General features: G+C 38.8%; 1 protein-coding gene across 1 annotated transcript in view; it reads left to right on the top strand.

Annotated features, from left to right (window-relative positions):
* Positions 1–20,499, top strand: part of DOCK1 (dedicator of cytokinesis 1) — a 578,721-nt gene that overhangs the window by 280,779 nt on the left and 277,443 nt on the right.

The following is a 20,499-nucleotide window of genomic DNA, read 5'->3' as shown; positions in this document are numbered from 1 at the left end:
TTTCAGTATAACAAGCCTTCTCCATATGCCCATACTTGCAAGGGATAGATCTAGTGACACTACATGCCATTTATTTTTCTCGATTATTTTTTTTGTTTGATTCTCAAAATGAATGAAGCCTCTTTCTCTGCTAAGATAACAACAAAAGTTTATAACAGTCCTTTCACATGAGTCTGAGGTATAAAAATGTGGAAGTGTGTGGAATTTGCCTTTAATTCTTTTTATGCATGCTCTGGAGATTTCTATGATAATGAGAAATGCATTTTCTACTTACCCTTTTTCTTTAATGGAGAATCAAATGTTCCAAACCAAGGGTCAGTTCTGCCATTGGACACATGTGGGGATCTGACAGACTTCAGTGTGAACTGTGCGCATACATTTGAACATAAAATGTGTCTCCTCACTTCCAACAGTTTACATGTTGCAGCAATGAAACCCTTTAATTCAGGTCCTTCAGAACCCTTCCATTTTGACTTTGTCTTGTTTTCCAATGTCTCCATTTGGCAGCAGAGAAAGTATTTTCTTACATTTAAAGCCCCAGAGATATTATTTAAACTTTCCATTTCAGCATTTACAAGTTGAGTGCTTTTATTCACAGTTTTAGTGTGTTTTTTTCCCCTCCAGAACATCTAATCTGTCTTCATTTTTACTTATCCTTTGGTACAAATGCATCAGTTTTTACTTTTAGTTTTTCCTCCAGGGGCTTAGTAGCTAAAAACACTGGGCTTTATTCACCCCACATGTATGTATTTGTAAACTGGGAGTAACTCCGTTGAAGTTCAGTGTTATATAGGTTTGAGACAGAGAGGAGAATCAGTCCCACAGTTTTCAATGCAATCTCATGGGTATATTTGAGAAGAAACATTTGAGCTATAAGTAACACAAGTCCAAGAATAGAAGTGTCTATCCCATCTCCTCCACTTCTTTCATTTCACATGTCCTGAGAGAAATAGATTCTCAGCTGGTGTAAATTATCATAGTGCCATTAACTTCAGTTAAGCTATGAAAATGTACACAAGTTAAAGATCTGATACACAAAATGAATTTAAGTTTACTTTTTATCTGCCCTCACCTTTGTTGTCATCTTAACATCTGGTGAAAAGGTTTCATATGGGTAAATATGTGGGTTACCATGAAATTAGATTAAACAAATGTGTGATTGGTCACCAGAGAGAGCAGCAAATATACTCCTATATGCAAACTAATTCCAGATAAACTATATATTAGGATGTTTTCCTTTTCTTTCTTTTTAAAAAGAATACAGATGGGGAATAAATGTTAATGTGATGTTACAAAAACCCCTCTGTGTGAATGACTGCTTCTACCCACGCTGGTGAGTCAGGCTCCCTAGGACACTAAGTAGTGGAGCCTGCAAGCCCAGTTCCTTTCTTACCTTGAGGCAGGACTCCCTGATGAGAGACCTCAGTACAAACAATTGTTTTACTGGATTTGAGACTAACAAATTACTTTAATAATGACTTTGCTTTGATGAGCACAGAACATACCCCAAAGTTATACTGGTCATTTAAAAACATAGATCTTATTTTATGTGTACTACTACTATCTCATTAAACATGAAGTTATGAAGAAATAAATTAATATGAAAAAACTGCATATACAATATAAAGAGCCTAATTCTTAATACATAGAGATACATCAAATAAATCATAAAGGCTCCTCATAGAAAGGGAAAGGCTCCTTAAAATAATGTCTCATAATAATAGTAATAAGCTTGCTTTTTGCAGCAGGACAAAACATGTATAGAAAACATAGTCATCCCTTTGTCCAGTGAAAGTGAATGTGAATTCACAATGAAAGTGAATTGGAGATAGGGGATGTGGCCTGCCAGTGTCACTGGGACCAAGAAGTCACCAGAAACACCTGGTTAGATTCTATAAATCTGTAAACTTTTGCATGTTTCTTGCTCAATCCTCTGCCTGCTTATCAGCTTACACAGCTATTTTCTACCATGCTGTAATACCACTGGCTGGGTTACCACTTTCTGTGTGTTCTTACCTTGAAGGCCATAAAAAGAGTATGAAGAAACCATGTAGCAATTGTCTGCATTATCCTATTTGTCCATTTACAGAATAAGTGACAGGTTATCATGGGAGCATGATGCTTGAGTCATTACTTTCCACATTCTCCTCCTAACTAAGCCGAGTCATGCTCCCTTTACTTCGTAGTGCAGCAACAGTGAAAATGTATGTTGCTATTGTCTGAGCAGTGCACATTTGTTGAGAAGTTTATGTTGCTCAAGGCTTGTCTACGTGGCATCAGCAAAGTGCAATAGTGGGGTGTGATTTGTAGACAGGGCCAGCCCACAACATTTTGGCACCTGAGGCAGGGAGCTCAAATGACACCCCCATTCCCCCTCGCTTGGACCAAAACTTTGAAAGGTCTCAATTCTGGCTTCTTCCTGTTATTCTCCTCTCATAGTACTGCTCTGCTACCTACCCCAATAAAGGAGAACTTACAACTTTAAATGCCTTGTTCAAAAATATTAACTAACACTTAACTTTCAAGTGCCTGAACAGCAAATGTAACTTTTCTTGTCTGTATAGTAAACACTGGCATTTTTATCGGTTTGAATAATCAAAGTGGTGCTTTCCGTGCCTTCTTGGTTGCAAAGATTTGAACTGCTTCCTGCTGAAGGTCCACAGTCTGAACCAGCTCATGCTCTATTGAGATGGTTGCAAGGCTGACCAACCTCTCCTGTGTCTTTGTGGAGTGTAGATGTGTTTTTATTAACTTCAGCTTGGAGAAGCTGCGTTCTCCACTGGCAACTGTTACATGAAGCGTTAGAAGTATGCGCAGAGCAACAAAAGCATTTGGAAAGAGGGTGATCATCTTATTTGTGCACATATATTCCAGAACACCCTTTGGTGTTGATCCTGATGAAATGCATCTTGAAAGGGCTTTCAGTTCATCACCTAAATCACTCAAGATCGCGCATGTCATCATGTGTCATAATGAGGAGTTTTGGAATACGATACAACATCCCAAATATACTTCTGTGTTCCTTGAGCTGCATGAAATGTTCTTCAACTGACTGTATTGCACAATCTAGCACCTGGTTAAAGAATTCAAATTTGAATTGTTGTTTGGAGTCTCTTATGGGATTATCCCGTGTCTCGTAATCAAAATGTCATCTTCTTCGGTGACTCTTGTATTCTTGAATGGGTAGGAAAATAGCTTCAGTGTGAAGTTCCTCTGCCAACTTCTGTGTACTTTTCAGAATATTTTGAAATCCCTCATCTGACCGGTAAGACTGTAGGTCTGACTTTGCTTTGTCCAGTTGTTCCATTGCTCCAGATATATCAAGGTCAACACCTTGGAGTCTCTTGCGTACAACATTTATTTCAAACAGTATGTCATGCCACAACACTAAGCCACATAGAAATTTGAAGTTATGTATGTTTCTGGTGATTTCATTTCCCTCTGCCACTGTTCTCCCACGAACAGTTCCTGTCATAGCATTATCCTCCATAATGGCAACTGTGGCATCATCTATCTTCCCAATTTTGTGTTTGATAGGCTTTATCGCCTCCACTTGACTTTCCCATCATGTGGCACTCAGTGGTTTCAGTGTCAGAGAGGATGTTCCCAGATGTTGCTTCAAAATTTGGCATCGTTGAGTTGATGCAGAGAAAAATACATAGATGCTCTGAATTACATTAAAAAATTCAGCGGCCTCACTGGAAGCTGATCCTACATCACTGACCACCAAGTTCAATGAATGAGAACTGCATGGGACAAAAAAAGCTCGTAGGTTTATCTCTCGGATCTGTGTCTGCACTCCTCTGTTCTTTCCTCTCATGTTGGATATTGCAATTCCTATATCTTCCAGCTTTTTAAGAAGCACACTTGTCATACCCAGCTACTGTAGTATCATCAATGTCAATAAATTCTAGAAAATGCTCGCTGACAGTCACCATTACAGGGACATTTTCACTAGGTTCTGTTGTTACAAATTGCACCATTAAAGTCATTTGTTCCATATGGCTGATGTCAGATGTGCAGTCCAAAATAATAGAGTAATATCTTGCTGAGTTCAGATCTGCCACAATCTTCTGTTTGACTTTTGTTGCCAGTAACTCTATGATCTCATTTTGAAGCGTTTCTCCAAGGTAGTGGTGTATGTATTTCTTGGGCGGTGACTCTTCTTAGATGCTCCTGGAGTACAGCATCAAACTCAGCCATCAGCTCCACAATTTTAAGGAAGTTTCCATTATTTGGCACATACAGCTGATCTGAAGTGCCATGCAGTGCTAGGTTTTGGGTAGCAAGCATTCTCAAAATGGCAATGAGCCTTTTCCGAACATTTTGCCAGTAAAGAGACTCTGATGCAATCTTCTCTTGATGCTGATCATCTATGGTGGCCTTTAACCTTAGTCTCATCTCAAGCTCTTTCTACCTATGGAATGCTGTCTCGTGATTTTCTGCCTTCTCATGGCATGCCTGATTTCTAGACAGATTTTTCCAGTCATTTGTTCCTGTAGAACTCAGTGTGGTTGGCACATTAGACTGGAAAAGTTTGCAACAAAAACAGTATGCAGCATTCTGTGTTTTTGAGTACATAAGCCATGGCCTCTCCATTTTGTCACCACTGGAGATTTCACACCAGTAATGTGTTGTATGGAAACTTCTATTTTCATTGTCTTTGGGGAACATGAAGTTTTTCACTTGCTGTGGCCCATGCAGTACAAGGAAGTCCCTCAGGCTACTGCTCAAGTGGGTCCACAGTGCTGGATCATCTAGACTTAAGGAACTAAACTCAGCAGCAGCTGTTTCTTGTACTTCCACCACACTCTTCTCTGATCTACACTTTTCTTCAGGAATGTGCATGGTTACATCCATTTGAGATGGAGATATGGATGCTGCAGTAGCTGCCAGGTCACCTGCACTCTGACTAACTGGAAGATCAGGCATCTCCTCACCACTCACATCTGCACTGGGGCCGGAAGGCTCACAGTGAACATTTGTCTCTAGGTATCTCAGGAGAATTCCTTCCTGCTTAGATAGAAAAGCTTCCTTTGCTTGCTTGCTTTTTCTGAATGCTGCCCCAGAGGGGTGTTTTCTTCTTTCGCTCATGACTGCTGTTCTGTGCCAGCTATAGTGGCTCTCAACACTCAATTGAAGGGGACAAATAAGCTGGCTGGTAGCTGGGCCTGGGTGAGGGAAGATATCAGTGTCTTAAGGGCCTAACTGGCTCCTACTACTTCAGTTGACTGCCTGTTCTCCTCAAGTGGGTTGGGGGAAGCAGCAGGAAACAGGAAGCTCCCTGAGAAGCTAGTGTTAATCAGTCCAGGCTCCTGGGGGTGCTAGAGAGGTACATAAGAGGCTCCTCCTTCTCTCTCTCCCTGCAGCTCCTGCTGCTTTCTGCATCTGCATCAGCAGCAGACACAATTTTTTACACTCTGGGTCCTAGTGATGTCCCCGCCTCCCCAGTCTAGCACCTGAGGCGGCCACCTCAGTTTCCCTCATGGTAAGGCCAGCCCTGTAGAGCTCTAACCTGCTGCACTCTAACTGCCCTGTGTAGACCCTACTGGTGTGAACTAAAAGGTATCAAGTTCATGCCAGCAGGGTCTACATGGGGCAGTTAAAGTGCTGCATGTTAGAGCGCTCTACAAATCACACCCCTCTAGTGTGCTTTGCTGTGCTATGCAGACAAGCCCTCAGACTTTGCTTTCTAAGGCACTATTTCAAAGATGACATGGAATGAAGCATGAGGTTCAAATTGAGCAAAAATTCCCAGCTTACCACTAAATGGTCTGATTCACTATCTGTCCTATGGGGAGTAATTTGCCTCTTTTATTTGAGCCACACCTTACTTCTGCCAAGTCCAGTTACGCTAGCTGTTCTGTTTAGTCTGGAATGTGAAAACTTTAAAAGAAATTACTTCACCTAGAAGAGTTTGTGTTAGGAAATACTGTATTGAAATATTTGATCATCTGATTTCTTAACCTATTTGGAAAAGGTTTAATGAATTTATTTTTCCAATGTATAAAGTTCAGCTATTTTTATCCATATTTATTACTGTAGATTTATCTTGTATTCTTTTCATTGAAATGCACTGTGAGTTTTTGAAGCTCTTCCTGTAACTATGCCTTGTTCAGTAACAGACTGTCTGAAGTAATCCCTATTAGTATTCTGCATAGTTCTGTGTTTAATAAGAAATAAAATTCAAATGTAATTGATACCATTATAGGAAAGGAGTATATTGTTCTTGCAGAAACCACCAAATGTCACCACAAATAAATCATTGGGCCAAATCCATCTTGGTTTCAACTGCAATGAACTAATTCAATAAATTGCTACTCTCTAGGACACTTTCCATTTAGTTAAATCAGGACTAAATTATTTGGTCCAGTGTCAAGATAAGGTAACTATAGACAGAGAGCAGTTTAAAATAAAATAAAAATGTAAGCAGTTTCCAGTACTGTCCTGAGGAAAACACTTAAGTAGGAACATTGTCCAAATGGAAATTCCACAGACATGTATCCTTAAAATTTTAAGCTCTACTTGGTCACCAAATTCAGCCACATGTGTCACTTTTTGGAAAGTAAACCAGGCTGCAGATTCAGTATATAAAAATTCAGACCTCGTGCCAAATGCAAAAACAAATAATAATATAATTACTTGCCAGTTCAAAATTCCCCTCAGAGAGTCATTGAGCCCTTGGTGATCTCTCTGCTCCTCTTACTGCTACAAACATCCATAGGATGTTGTCAGGTTATGTTGTCAGATTACGTTGGTCCAATCAATGCAGTCAGCATGCTGCAGCACATAGGGCACCAGACTGGAGATCTGGATTCTGATCCCAACTCTGTGACTGACTTACTAAGTGACCTTGAGCAAGTCACCTTCCTTGCTCTGTTTTGTACCTCTGTTTCTCTGTTACTGAAATGGACATTAGGCTTATCCACTGATGTTTGTAAAGCACTTTGTAATTGCGCATGAAAATTGCTAGAGAAGTGTTGTTACTAATACTAGCCTCCTCCAACCATTAGTTTTAGATATGTCCGAGCATCCGAGTAAAATGGTCACATGAGAGATGAAATACAGTATGGCTAAGTTCGCAAAAAGAAAAGGAGTACTTGTGGCACCTTAGAGACTAACAAATTTATTAGAGCATAAGGAAACTGCTGGGAAGAGGAGAATAGAGCTGCCACATGAATGCTGCTCTCCTCTCAGATCCTCTGCTGAAATCTACTAGAAGCTAATATTCCAATTTCTTCTCATTGTCTTTTTTGCCATCCTTTGTTATGGGAAATCTAATTTAAATTATAAGATTCTTGATATACAGATTTGTAATGCTATCAGTCTCTAAAGTACCATGATCACCTGCAGTTCTGTATAAATAAAATTCATTTACTAACATACTGTGAAATATTATCACAGTAAATTAAAATTAAATTATACAAGTCAAAATAAATGAACAAAGTACTTTCTATAATGTCTGAATTTTGTATTGGAATAATTTTCTTACACATTGATTTGAAAAAAAATATTGTTTATCTATAATGGGATTCCAAAGTATTGTTTGTTTTGATTTTGATATAAAAATATGAAATAACTGCTCTTTTTTGTACTGTAGGAATCTTTTACAGAATTTTGAAATAGCAGTCCAAGTTGTAACTAGCAGCCAACCCCTAACAAAACTGAATCTCAGCCTACAATGAAAAAGAACTTTCCTTTCCAAAGACTGACTTCCCTCACAAAACTCACCACCTCAGGTTTCTCCTGATAAGTCTATGTAAAAAGATGGTGCTAACAGCATGGTCTGAAGGTTTGTAATCTATGCTTATTTCACCTGCCAGATTTCAGTTAGGGCAGGGAACACCTGCACTTTCCTCCCAATGCATGCGTTTTGTGGCCTGTGCATCTACAGGCCATATTCTTGTCACTAAGTGGCCAACTCACAAAATGCCTTCTCTCCTTCATGCCCTCCTGGATGCTTCTGAGGAGCGAGATCCTGGGACACTTTGGCTTTGTGGTGCATAATGTTGTAATCCTATGTAAAGCAGAAAAGTATTACAAATCTGTATTTTGAAATGCTATATGAATGAATAGTTGGAATTATTTTGTTATGTTTTCTGATAAGCTATTGATGGTATTAAACCACATAATATGAGCAGATTTGCAAAGGTTTATTTTAGTTTTATGATACTCCATAGCTAATTACTAAAATCCATTAATACATTTCATTCCTGAAGCTAGCAGGAGAAGTTTTTTGTATACTCTGTATGCTATAGGTTTTGTGAAATGTATTCCACTTCTAGAAATGCTAGATTATAAATATAATTTTCATCCTAGAGAAAAAGATTTTGCTTTATATTTCTCGTTTTCAAATATTTAATCCTCCTTGACATATTTCCATATCTGCCAGGAGAGGAACTCTGAAATAATGGCAAGATCACTTTTGACAGGTGTATCTGTGATAATGTTTGGAGGTCCAACTAGGCTACAACATTTGCAGGATACAGTATTCATATGCCTTTGAAGTTGTTCATCTGATCAGCTACTATTTAGACAGCATTTCCCTGAAAAGTAAAAATTTCCAAAGATAATTACTTGGTCTTCATTAAGAAGGATCTACATGTTTCATTTGAAGATGTGATTCATTTAAAAAAAACATAACATCCCTATGACTTATGCTGATCATAGAATCATACAAGGTTAGGGTTGGAAGGGACCTCAGGAGGTCATCTAGTCCAACCCCCTGCTTGAAGCAGGACCAATCCCCAATTTTTGCCCCAGATCCCTAAATGGTCCCCTCAAGGATTGAACTCACAACCCTGGGTTTAGCAGGCCAATGCTCAAACCACTGAGCTATCCCTCCCCCCACCTTTGTACCCCACTTTCCTACACTGTACACCCATACCTTTGTACAATCCCTAACACAATGGGGCTCCTATCTCAGTTGCAGCCTTTAAGAATTACTGTAATATAATGACAGGTTTCAGAGTAGCAGCCGTGTTAGTCTGTATTTGCAAAAAGAAAAGGAAGACTTGTGGCACCTTAGAGACTAACAAATTTATTTGAGCATAAGCTTTCGTGAGCTACAGCTCACTTCATTGGATGCATTCAGTGGAAAATTCATTTGGTGGGAGTTTGTCAATCGTATTTAAGCCACCGGTGATGGGACTATGTGCCCTTAAAGGCAGCAGGGCTCAGCAGTCAGCCTACCCCACCATCTGGCATATCTTACTGCAGCATATTAGAACATAATATGGTGCAACAGGAACAATACTTATAATATGTGAAGGCCATCACAAACATTGGAGCTACTGAAATGTAACCCTTCTTAATACAGTTGTCACCCATCAAAACTTGCTAGTTTTGTGTACAATAAGTAATTATATCTTAGTGTTTGTGGGATTCTGTAAATTTTAGATCTAGGCAAATACTTTATCTGATTTGAGAAGAGTTTAATCTCAGTTAATTGACACAATGCTCAACACTGATCTACACTGATGGTTAAACTGCGTTGAGGATTATGTCAGCTAACACTGCTGTTCACAAGTGTGTTCAGCCACAGGTAGAATTTTGCCATGTAGGACTAGACCATAGAGGTTTCACTTTCTCTGTCTTGTTTATAGCCATTAATTGTCATTACTTAATCATGATGCCAGGTTCCTGTACAGAGTTTGACAATCCATTAGTGCGGTAGACGTATCTTTTTTGTAAACTTACAGCAAAGCTCAAATAAGCTTGAAGCCCCAGACTGATGTTCACTTCAAACACACACACACACACACAAAATACTATCATGTAGTTAATTAACAATACAAGTGCATTACTGTGCTTTCTGCTTTCACACTGACACTTGCATCCCTGAAAAAAAACTGTCTTACTGAAGGGCAAAGATCTACCTCTGAGATCTTATCTTGTTTCTCTTTTTTGTTTTGTTTTTGTTTTGTGATAATCATAAGAAAATCTTATTCTCAGAGGAAAACAACATGCAAAATTACTGCTAAATCTAGTCTTCTGTTTTCAGAGCCAGTGGTCAGTTTAACAGCATCTCAGTGGAGATGACAGAGAGAGAGCATTAAAAACAAAACCCACTATGTCATTTAGTTCAAACAGACTCTCCTACTTGATAAAGTCTCAGATGACATGCCAACAATAAAGTTGTATTTTAAGCAGGTATTTTAAAGACACAATAAGAACATCCAGTACTTGTATTAGTGAAAAGCAATGTAAAGAGAGGACACTTGACTGTAGTATTTATGTATGTGTCTGTCCCCCAGCTGCATTGCATATTTTATTCCATTTAGATGAGTTTTCAGTATCTTTGTAAATTCTCTGTAGTTGTTCAGGGGGTTCTGTATGCTCTATCTACATTATTTTCTTTAGAGAAAGTTCTAATTTGTTTTCCATATAATTCATTTACAGATTGAGTGTTAAAATTGAGTGACATTGTGACTTTCATATTCAAAGCACTTCAGATACATGCTCAAATATAATTAATTAATCCTCCGAATGTGAGGTAGGTAAAGACGCTCCTCAGGTTAACCTCAAGACCCGATTTACTCAAATTCGCACTTATGGAAAAAGTTCCATAAGCTAGAAATAGGATTTTTGAGTTGAGGAAATTTTTGCATAACGTACGGGTATACGTTTCCAATTTACGTAAAATTCGAGTTATGCAGGGCTTTCAAGAATGGAACGATTGCATAAGTCAGGGGGCGTCTGTATTATCATCTGTATTTAGCAATAGGGAATCTGAGGGTTAGAGACTTTGCCAGGTCTGTATCGTAAGTTCAGAATTTAGAAAATCCTGCTTCAAAGTCTTATATTCAGACCACCATGAGTCTGTTTCTCACTTCCTGTCCTGTTTATTTCTTTGCACCCAAATCCAAGGTCTTCTGTTTACTTATCATACTTCTTGTGACTGAAAATGTATAAAATTTATAAAATCTCCTTAGCATTCTTCTAAGAACTTCCTTCATGAAGGCACAGTGAGCTGTAAATGGCAGGCAACCTGTTTGATGGAGAGAATTTATTTATGCAAAGTTTTCTAGGGAAAGTAACTGCCTTGGTAAAATTTTGTCTGATAAAGACAACCTCAAGTCTCAGTTCATGTGAGTTTCGTTACTCTTTGCTAATCATTCCTAGATTTAGACTGTAGCAGCGAATCTAGGGTCAGATTGTCATCCCTGACTCCACTAGATTTGTGCTGCCTTAGCAATGCAATGTAAACAGTAAACTGACCTGAAGGCAGGGGCGGCTCTACCAATTTTGCCACCCCAAGCAGTCGCCGCCGAATTGCTGCCGCGAGACACAGACTGCCGTCCCATTCTGAATGCCGCCCCAAGCACCTGCTTGAAAAGCTGGTGCCTGGAGCTGGTGCTGCCTGAAGGGGCAGCTGAGGCTTCCCTGCCAGGATACTTCAGGAAATGTAGAGCTGGCAAAACTAGCTGTATGCCACCCACTCTTCCTCCTGCTCCCTACATAGGTGAAGCAGAGAAGTGGTGTGGCAAAGTACTCAACATTTCCTTGGGCTTGTCAAGGTTCCTTCCCCACTCTGAACTCTAGAGTACAGATGTGGGGACCTGCATGAAAAACCCCCTAAGCTTATTTTTACCAGCTTAGGTTAAAACTTCCCCAAGGTACAAACTATTTTACCTTTTGTCCCTGGACCTTATTGCTGCCACCACCAAGCGTCTAACAAAAATAACAGGGAAAGAGCCCACTTGGAAACGTCTTTCCCCCTCAAATCCCCCCAAGCCCTTTCCCGGCTTGATACACCCCCTTTGATAAAAATCCTCACCAATTTGCATAGGTGAACACAGACCCAAACCCTTGGATCTTAAGAACAATGAAAAAGCAATCAGGTTCTTAAAAGAAGAATTTTAATTGAAGAAAAAGTAAAAGAATCACCTCTGTAAAATCAGGATGGTAAATACCTTACAGGGTAATCAGATTCAAAACATAGAGAATCCCTCTAGGCAAAACCTTAAGTTACAAAAAGATTCAAAACCAGGAATATACATTCCATTCAGCACAGCTTATTTTATCAGCCATTTAAACAAAACAGAATCTAACGCATATCTAATTAGATTGCTTATTAACTCTTTACAGGAGTTCTGATCTGCATTCCTGCTCTGGTCCCGGCAAAAAACAACACAGACAGAGAGAACCCTTTGTTTCCCCCCGCCTCCAGCTTTGAATGTAACTTGTCTCCTCATTGGTCATTTTGGTCAGGTGCCAGCGAGGTTGTCTTAGTTTCTTCACCCTTTACAGGTGAAAGGGTTTTTCTTCTGACCAGGAGGGATTTAATGGTGTTTACCCTTCCCTTTATATTTATGACAGGGCTACTCTAAATTAACCCCAAGGCAGCCCAGAATCAGGGCAATGTGAAGGTGACTTAGAGCCACCTTTCTCCCCCCGCCCTCACTCTCTTCAGCTGTAATGAATTTACACTCAGCTATGCTGAGTGTTTGGCCTCTAACATCTATCTTTAGAGACACTGCCAGTATTAATGGCTCTGATCTGGGCTAGTCTCAGGATTAGGGTCCTGATTCAGCAAAGCGTCTAAGCCCATGCTTAAATCCTGTTGTAGTCCATGGAATTTGAGCCGATGCCTGAGTACTTTCCTGAACTGGGGCCTAAATCAGTATTATAGCTGTCTGGAGAACGACAATTCCATTTTGAGGTTTTAAAATTGTTTTTGTTCCATATTGGATTGAATGGAATAATTTAGTTTGATAGTATTTATTTTCCGTAAACCCACACTGCTTGGCATTAATTGTATTACCACCTTTAATTCTATATTAATTGAGTCCCATATCAGCTATTCCATTATTTTGCTCAGGATTGACATTAGGCTGCCAGACCTATAATTACCCAGGTCATGCTGTTAACTCCTTTTAAATATTGGCACAACAGTAGCTTTCTTCCAGTTTTCTAGAACCTCTCTGGTGTTCCAGGAGTTATTGAAAATCAACATTAATGGTGTAAAGAGCTGTTTGGCTAGCTTTTTTAAAATTCTTGGGTGCAAATGATGTGGACCTGCTGATTTAAAAGTGTCAAGCTTTACAAGCTGCTGTTTAACATCCTCTTGTGTTACTGTTGGAAGTGAAAGGGTTTCATTATCATATGACATGACATCATTTTTTTTCACAAATATGGAATAGAAATATTTATTTGACATTTCTGCCTTTTCTGCATTGTAATTGACAATTCTACCATTTCTGTCTAGTGTGACAAAGCTCTGTCCTTGCCCCTGTGGGTCCCACGTTTCCTGGCGGATTTCACTAGCCTCAGAGGCTCACTGTGACCCTCCACGTAACCCTTCTTTCTCTAGAGACAAGGGTCACAGTCTACTGAGCCATTTTCATCATAAGCCAGTGAGGGAGGTGAGGAGAAGTTATCCTTCCTTGCACAGTCTCTGTTGTCTCCCAGTCTCAGTGATTAAACAGGGGGCAAAAGTGGGGAGCGGGGAGAGCCCAGGCCTACCCTCTACTCCGGGCTCCAGCCCAGGGACCCTAATAGTATCAGCTATGGTAGCTGACCTTTTAGAAACATGACATGTATAATTCCCTGGGCTACTTCCCCCACAGCAGCCCTCACTTCCTCAAGCTCCACTTCACCCTTATCTCAGGGCCTCCTTCCTTGTGCCTGAGATGGTGTGTACTACTCAGCCTCTCCAACAGCGCAACTTCTTCCCACAGCTCCTAACATGCATACCCACCTGACTGACTGGGAGGCTTTTTTTAGCTAGTTTCAGCCAGCCCCTGATTGGCTTCAGGTGTCCCAATCAACCTAGCCTTCTCCCTGCCATCTGGAAAGTTCTTAATTGGCCCCAGGTGTCTTAATTGACCTGGAGCAGCTTCCATTTCACTTATCCTGGTACCAGGGATTTGTTTAGCCTGGAGCTAATATATCTATCTCCCACTACTTTTCTATAGCCATCTGGCCTTGCCCCGTCACACTAGTAATAAACCAACATTGTCAGGATTATTTTTGTTCCTCATATACTTAAAAAATTCTTATCGCCACCAGAGTCAGGGACAATAGGATTTCGCCTTGTGTTCTTTTGCCTCCCTTATCAATTTTCTGTAATTCTGAGCTTCTGATTTATATTCATTATCAACCTTCCCTTTCTTCTGCTTGGCCTTTTTTCTGTTTTCAATCAAAAGTTAAGCTAATTTCTGACTAAAACCAGGTCTCTTCTCATAAGAACATAATATAAGAACAGCCATACTGGGTCAGACCAAAGGTCCATCTAGCCCAGTATCCTGTCTTCCATACAGTGGCCAATGCCAGGTGCTCCAGAGGGAATGAACAGAACAGGTAATCATCAAGTGATCCATCCCTTGTCTCCCATTCCCAGCTTCTGGCAGAGGCCTTTTTGATCCTGCCTTGGAGTAAATCCACAAATATTTCTCAATCTGAAATTTTTGTGCAGTTGATTAATTTTTATTTGACAATATGCAGAACATTTTCATTTCTACATATTAGAGAGCAAAGCCATCCATTTCTTGGAAATGATAGCAAAAAGTGAAATGGTTTGGAATGAAATTTAATTTGTGGATTTTTTAGCAATTTTTTTTAAATTATCTATTACTGTTTTTCATTACAGTGAAAAGTTCAGAGTCTGCAAGGTGCTGCACACTTGCTGAGGGTCTTCCACTCTAAGCTGGGAGTACCAAGCACCACTCTGGGAACACTCAGAGCCTTGCAGAATTAGGCCCAAAATGATGAACTGTAGCTATTTGGGAAAAGATATATTGTCATCTTCAAATAGGATTGTTCAGCTTTCTGTGAGGAAAATTACTATAATGTAACTATTCTGTATTCTATAAGATACAAACAAAATTATTTTAAACATTATACAGACTCTGTTGTTTTATGAGAAAGCACTATTATAACTATTATATTTTGCAAACAGGCCACTTTAGTTTAATGGATGTGCCATCAGGAAAATAGTTTTCATATCAACATCCATTACTTTTTTTGGTGTCATTTGTAATTTGTACCACAAAAGTCCATGTTGTTAAACTACATGTTGCAGTGCTATAGGGTTACATATCTTAAATTTTATAAGAGTGGAATGTGGCAACCCATATTCAAAATCATATTTTACATTTTAGAGGACTAGGACTTACTAATGAAATGACAAGAATTGTGAATGTACTAACACTTTTACTGTAATCAATATCTTTTACCCACCGCAACACTGAAAACATTTTTCACTGCCAGACATAACTTTGTCATTACTACTTTAAATCTGTATTTAAAGCAAAAAAAAAAAAAATCATAAGGAGAGCACTAGCATCCCCAGAGGACATTGCTTGTAAAAATGCTCTGTCTTTGTTTTGTCATTGGCTGTTATTCGCACTCTCTCACTCGTTGCTTACATTAATTGATTCCGTATTCATAAGCATGAATACAATTGGTAATATAGAGCAATGCAGCTTTAAGCAAGCATCTAACATCATTGGGGAGCTTCCACAACTTGTGGCTTTGTAACAGCATAACAGGAAACTGTGCAGACTGCACTCAAAAGAGCAATTTTGTGGGTGGGGGTCGTCTGTACAGTACCTAACACTATACATAACACTATATTTTTATGTATAACTCATTCACGTATAACAAATTTCATATGTACGTTTTGTAGTCTGTGAAATCTTTTTTTATAGTTCCTCATTTTCAATCCTGTAATAAAATTAGTGGCAACTTTGTTTGTCTACAGTCTATTTTCAAGGATTTCAGTTAAAAAGTTTGAAACTCACTTTAATAGGAGTGATTTTAATTATTTGCAATTTTCTTAGTAGTAGTTTCTAATGTATATTTACTCTCATTTACCAAACAACAAAGTAAAATTGTTAAATGCAATTGTTGGCAGGTTGAAGTAGCTGCTCTTTGATCTGGTGAATATAGTAGTAGAAATAAAGGAAACATGGTCAGAATTTTAACAACTCGCTTACATACAGTAATTTTTTTTTTCATAATATATTTCAGATTTAACTGCTGATCTGAGGGCTTGAATCACAGTCATTAAAATCAGTCAAAAGACATCCATTGATGTCGATGGGCTTTGGATCAAGCACTAGATTGGATTCCAGTTTAACTGTAAGAGACTACAAGATGCAGTAAATTTTAATGGATGTCTAACCAATACCATTTTATGAAGATCTCAAAGAATATTTTCTCTTTCTGAGTGAAAGCATAAACAGTAGGTAGTAGTTGTTTTAGATACCTCTGTTTTCCTGTGGTGAAAACTATTCCATGTGTGTGGTTCTCCTATGAGAATGTATCGATCAAGCTATAATCAAAGGTTGATCTTCCTGCTATATGGGGTTGTGTGGAGACCCTTTCTGTGACTTGTTGGAAGCACATGGTACCTGCTGTTCTGCCACTCTGGCCATGTCTCACTGCATGTCCTGATGTGAGACTTGAGTGGCATGAAGGCCTTGTATTTCAACCATTTTATAATAATCCTAAATACTGATTAAAAGAATGCTGGAGTTCATCCCAGTTTGATGGAGTTCATAGTTCAGATCAAGGTTTACAAAATTTCATGGCAGTAATCTGATTTTCTATTTCGTTCCTTTAACAAAAATTTGAAAAGAGTTTTCCTATATTTGTTACGGCCTTATTCATCAATATGTATGTGATATTAGAGTGATTAGATTGTGTAAAAACAAAAACAACAAACCCTGAAGTTCCAACAGGAGGCTTTGTCAGGGCTGTTCTCTGGATTGCCTATTAAGTAGTAAATACTTCCTCCAAGATTTTTTAAAAATGGGTACCTCAGGTTAGTCCCCCGAGGCCCGTATTTACTTACCTAAATAAATGGCCTGATTGTCAAAGGTGCTGAGGACTGTAATTTCAATGGGAACAGCAAGCTGCTCAACACTGATTGGAATTTTTCATATTAAAAGTGTTTTTGTTGTAGTAGGCTTTTTGCAACAATGAAACTTTTCATGAAAAAATGTTGACATAAAAAATTTCCACAACATTTGTTGTTTAAACTTTATGGAAAATTATTTTTGAAACTATTAGCAAAAATTTTATTCTTCAAAAACCTGGTTTTCATTGACAGCAGTGTTTTTTGGTAAATGAACAATATAAGTAGTGATTTCATCAAAAATTTCAATTAAAATATCACCAAAAATGTAAAATTATTCCATTGTGATCCCTGTGAAAAAGGAAACAACTTTGAAATTTCATTTCCCCCCACAAAATTATTTTTCTATTTTGCACCACTCTACTCAATAGATGTGAAAATTAGGCCACGTATCTGGGTGCATAAATGTACATTTAGGACCCGACGTTCATGCACTCATTTATTTTAAAAAAATTGGCATATTTAGTTAGTAACTATGGTGCCTGCTGTTTAATGTGGCTCAAGATTGGGCCAAAAGAAACGTGATGAGGTTCAACAAGGACAAGTGCAGAGTCCAGCACTTAGGACGGAAGAATCCCATGCACCACTACAGACTAGGGACCGAATGGCTAGGCAGCAGTTCTGCAGAAAAGGACTTAGGGGTTACAGTGGACGAGAAGCTGGATATGGGTCAACAGTGTGTCCTTGTTGCCAAGAAGGCTAACGGCATTTTGGGCTGTATAAGTGGAAGCATTGCCAGCAGATTGAGGGACATGATCTTTCCCCTGTATTCGACACTGATGAGGCTTCATCTGGAGTAGTGTCCAGTTTTGGATCCCACACTACAAGAAGGATGTGGAAAAATTGGAAAGAGTCCAGCAGAGGGCAACAAAAATGATTAGGGGGCTGGAGCACATCACTTATGAAGAGAGGCTGAGGGAACTGGGATTGTTTAGTCTGCAGAAGAGAAGAATGAAGGGGGGATTTGATAGCTGCTTTCAACTATCTGAAAGGGCGTTCCAAAGAGGATGGATCTAGACTGTTCTCAGTGATAGCAGATGACAGAACAAGGAGTAATGGTCTCAAGTTGCAGTAGGGGAGGTTTAGGTTGGATATTAGGAAAAACTTTTTCACTAGGAGGGTGGTGAAGCACTGGAATGCGTTAGTTAGGGAGGTGGTGGAATCTCCTTCTTTAGAGGTTTTTAAGGTCAGGCTTGATAAAGGCCTGATGGGATGAGTTAGTTGTGGATTGGTCCTGCTTTGAGCTGGGGTTTGGGCTAGATGACCTCCTGAGGTCCCTTCCAACTCTGATATTCTGTGATTCTATGAAGTCACTACTGGGTCTCAGTTTTGTACTATAATTTAAGATGGGTGCTGTGTTATGCAATTCATAAGGGTCAAATGGTGCAACCCAACTATTATTCATCCCATAAACAAAAAACAAGTTAATGGACTTATAAAAAAGGATTTGGGGAAAGGAATTATTTTCTCTGTTCCAGCAGCTGGGCATGGAGCAGAAGAGAAGTTATTGTACTCCCAGTACTATAACCAATGAGCCACTGCACATTGACTTTCCAAGGCAGGTATTTCAGGCTTCTAGATCTGTATAATGGCTGATCTCCTGGTCTCTAAATAGCCTATCCTCACAACATCACCGCCATACTATGGGGATGGTCTTCTGTGGACTGCCGTCCCCTCCCAATACAGAACAAGAGGTTCCTGTGCATTTAGGATTTTCTATGTCCACCTGGGCAAGATGGGATGTGTCTCTAAAAGTAAATGGACCAGTTGTATTGTTTACTGGTCCTTTATAATTCTTTTATACCAATATAAATACTAATCAGCTTTTAACTTGAACATGTTATATCTGATTTCAAAATAAATATTTATTCAATCTGTAAATTATATATAATGGGCCTGAACCTCAGTGGAGTAAATGTGCTTCAGAAGAGCTATGCTGATTACAGCAATGGAAGATCTGACTCACTGTTTGTTTCTCATATGCTTTGCATAGTGCACACTTCTCTTGTCTATGTATAGTGGGTCTGAAGACACATTCTTTCTATTTACATCACGCACCTATCCATCTCTCAACACACTTATAAATAAATAAATAATCAGCCAGGTCGTTAACATGAGAATAATTGATCAGTTTATCTAAAAATCATAAACTGTTTTTTCTCTCAGATATTGTCAGGTATCATATCTATGATGATAGATTTAAAAAAAGATGTCTTTCACATGACTAACAGTGCGCTTCCCTAGCACCCACTGCTAATTCTCCTAATGTGACACTTCAAAGTTTTGGCATCTGTCTGACCCTAGAAGTTCCATGCTTTATGGTCAGTATTACTTAAATGGAGTTAAAGCAGTAAATGTGTATTCTTTAGTTTCTGCAATGAGTAGAATGTTCATTAAATATACTTACACAAGATGCAGGATTAATAGACAGTAAACTGTTGAAACAAGATAGAAAAATATTCATGTTACACTCAAATCAGAGACATGTTAGTTCAAAATAATTCTCAGTCTCTTAGAAGGGAAAATAATGTTTACTTCTTGCAGTCCAAGAAGGCAGAAGTATGCCTGAAACTTGTACTGGAAATATGATCTCAGTGGGTAAAGGGAAGGGATCAGAGCCAGTCACAGATCTTGTACATCTGTAGGCAGATGAGAGTGGAGCTGGTTGAGTATCCTTACCTTTATCTGACTTGCTGGGGAGGGGTTGGAATCTGTCAGTTTCTCTCTGCCCAGACAGACTAAATGGGAGCAGACTATCAGGGAAATGAGGTGGAAAGTGATCATAGATTTTGGTTCTTGCCAGCAGTAATAAGCTCTAAATAATAAGTCTTCTCCTGTGAAATGCAGTGGAAGCTGCAGTTTCTTTTGGTAGGCTATGTGCTTTTATTCAGATTATCAGTACATTAGCAATTAAAACACCTGATTATTGTTGTACCATTGTAAATTACTTTTGTAAAACAATTCTTTTACTAATAACTAATATACAGAAATTGATAATATTGATGATAACAATATACAGAAATTGAACACTATTCTGACATAATGACCCTAAAATACTATAAATAGCCCTCTTTCATGTCTTGGATATGCCTAATCTCATGCACGTAAACTTGGAATAGTTGATAATTGTGACAGCTGCATCACAAACCATGGAGTCAAGCAATGTAGGTGTTGCAACTGCTCAAGCTGTATGGGCAGCTAACATTCAGATGGTTCATCCATGAATAGAACACCTGTGAGGCATAACAAATTAATGAAGCTTTACTCTGTGTCTGCTAGAAATAAAGTTGGTTAGGAATGTATTTTCATAAGAATTACATTAAACACCTTTGACATTGATCCCTGGCAAAATAATGGAACAGCTGTTACAGTCCTCAATTAATAAAAAAATTAAAGGAGGGTAAAACCCATCAACATGCATTTATGAAAAATAGATCCTGTCAAACTACCTTGTATGTTTTTCGATGAGATTACAAGTTTAGTGGAGAAATGTAATAGTGTTGATGTAATAAACTTCTTTAAGGCATTTGGCTGGGTACCACATGGCATTTTGATTAAGAAACTAGAACAATACAAAATTAATATTACACACACACACACACACACACACACACACACACAGAGGATTAAAAACT

Source organism: Dermochelys coriacea, chromosome 7 (assembly GCF_009764565.3).
Source record: "Dermochelys coriacea isolate rDerCor1 chromosome 7, rDerCor1.pri.v4, whole genome shotgun sequence".
Lineage (NCBI taxonomy): Eukaryota > Metazoa > Chordata > Testudines > Dermochelyidae > Dermochelys > Dermochelys coriacea.
The sequence above is the reverse complement of the archived record's forward strand: the minus strand, read 5'-3'. Positions and strand labels throughout refer to the sequence as shown.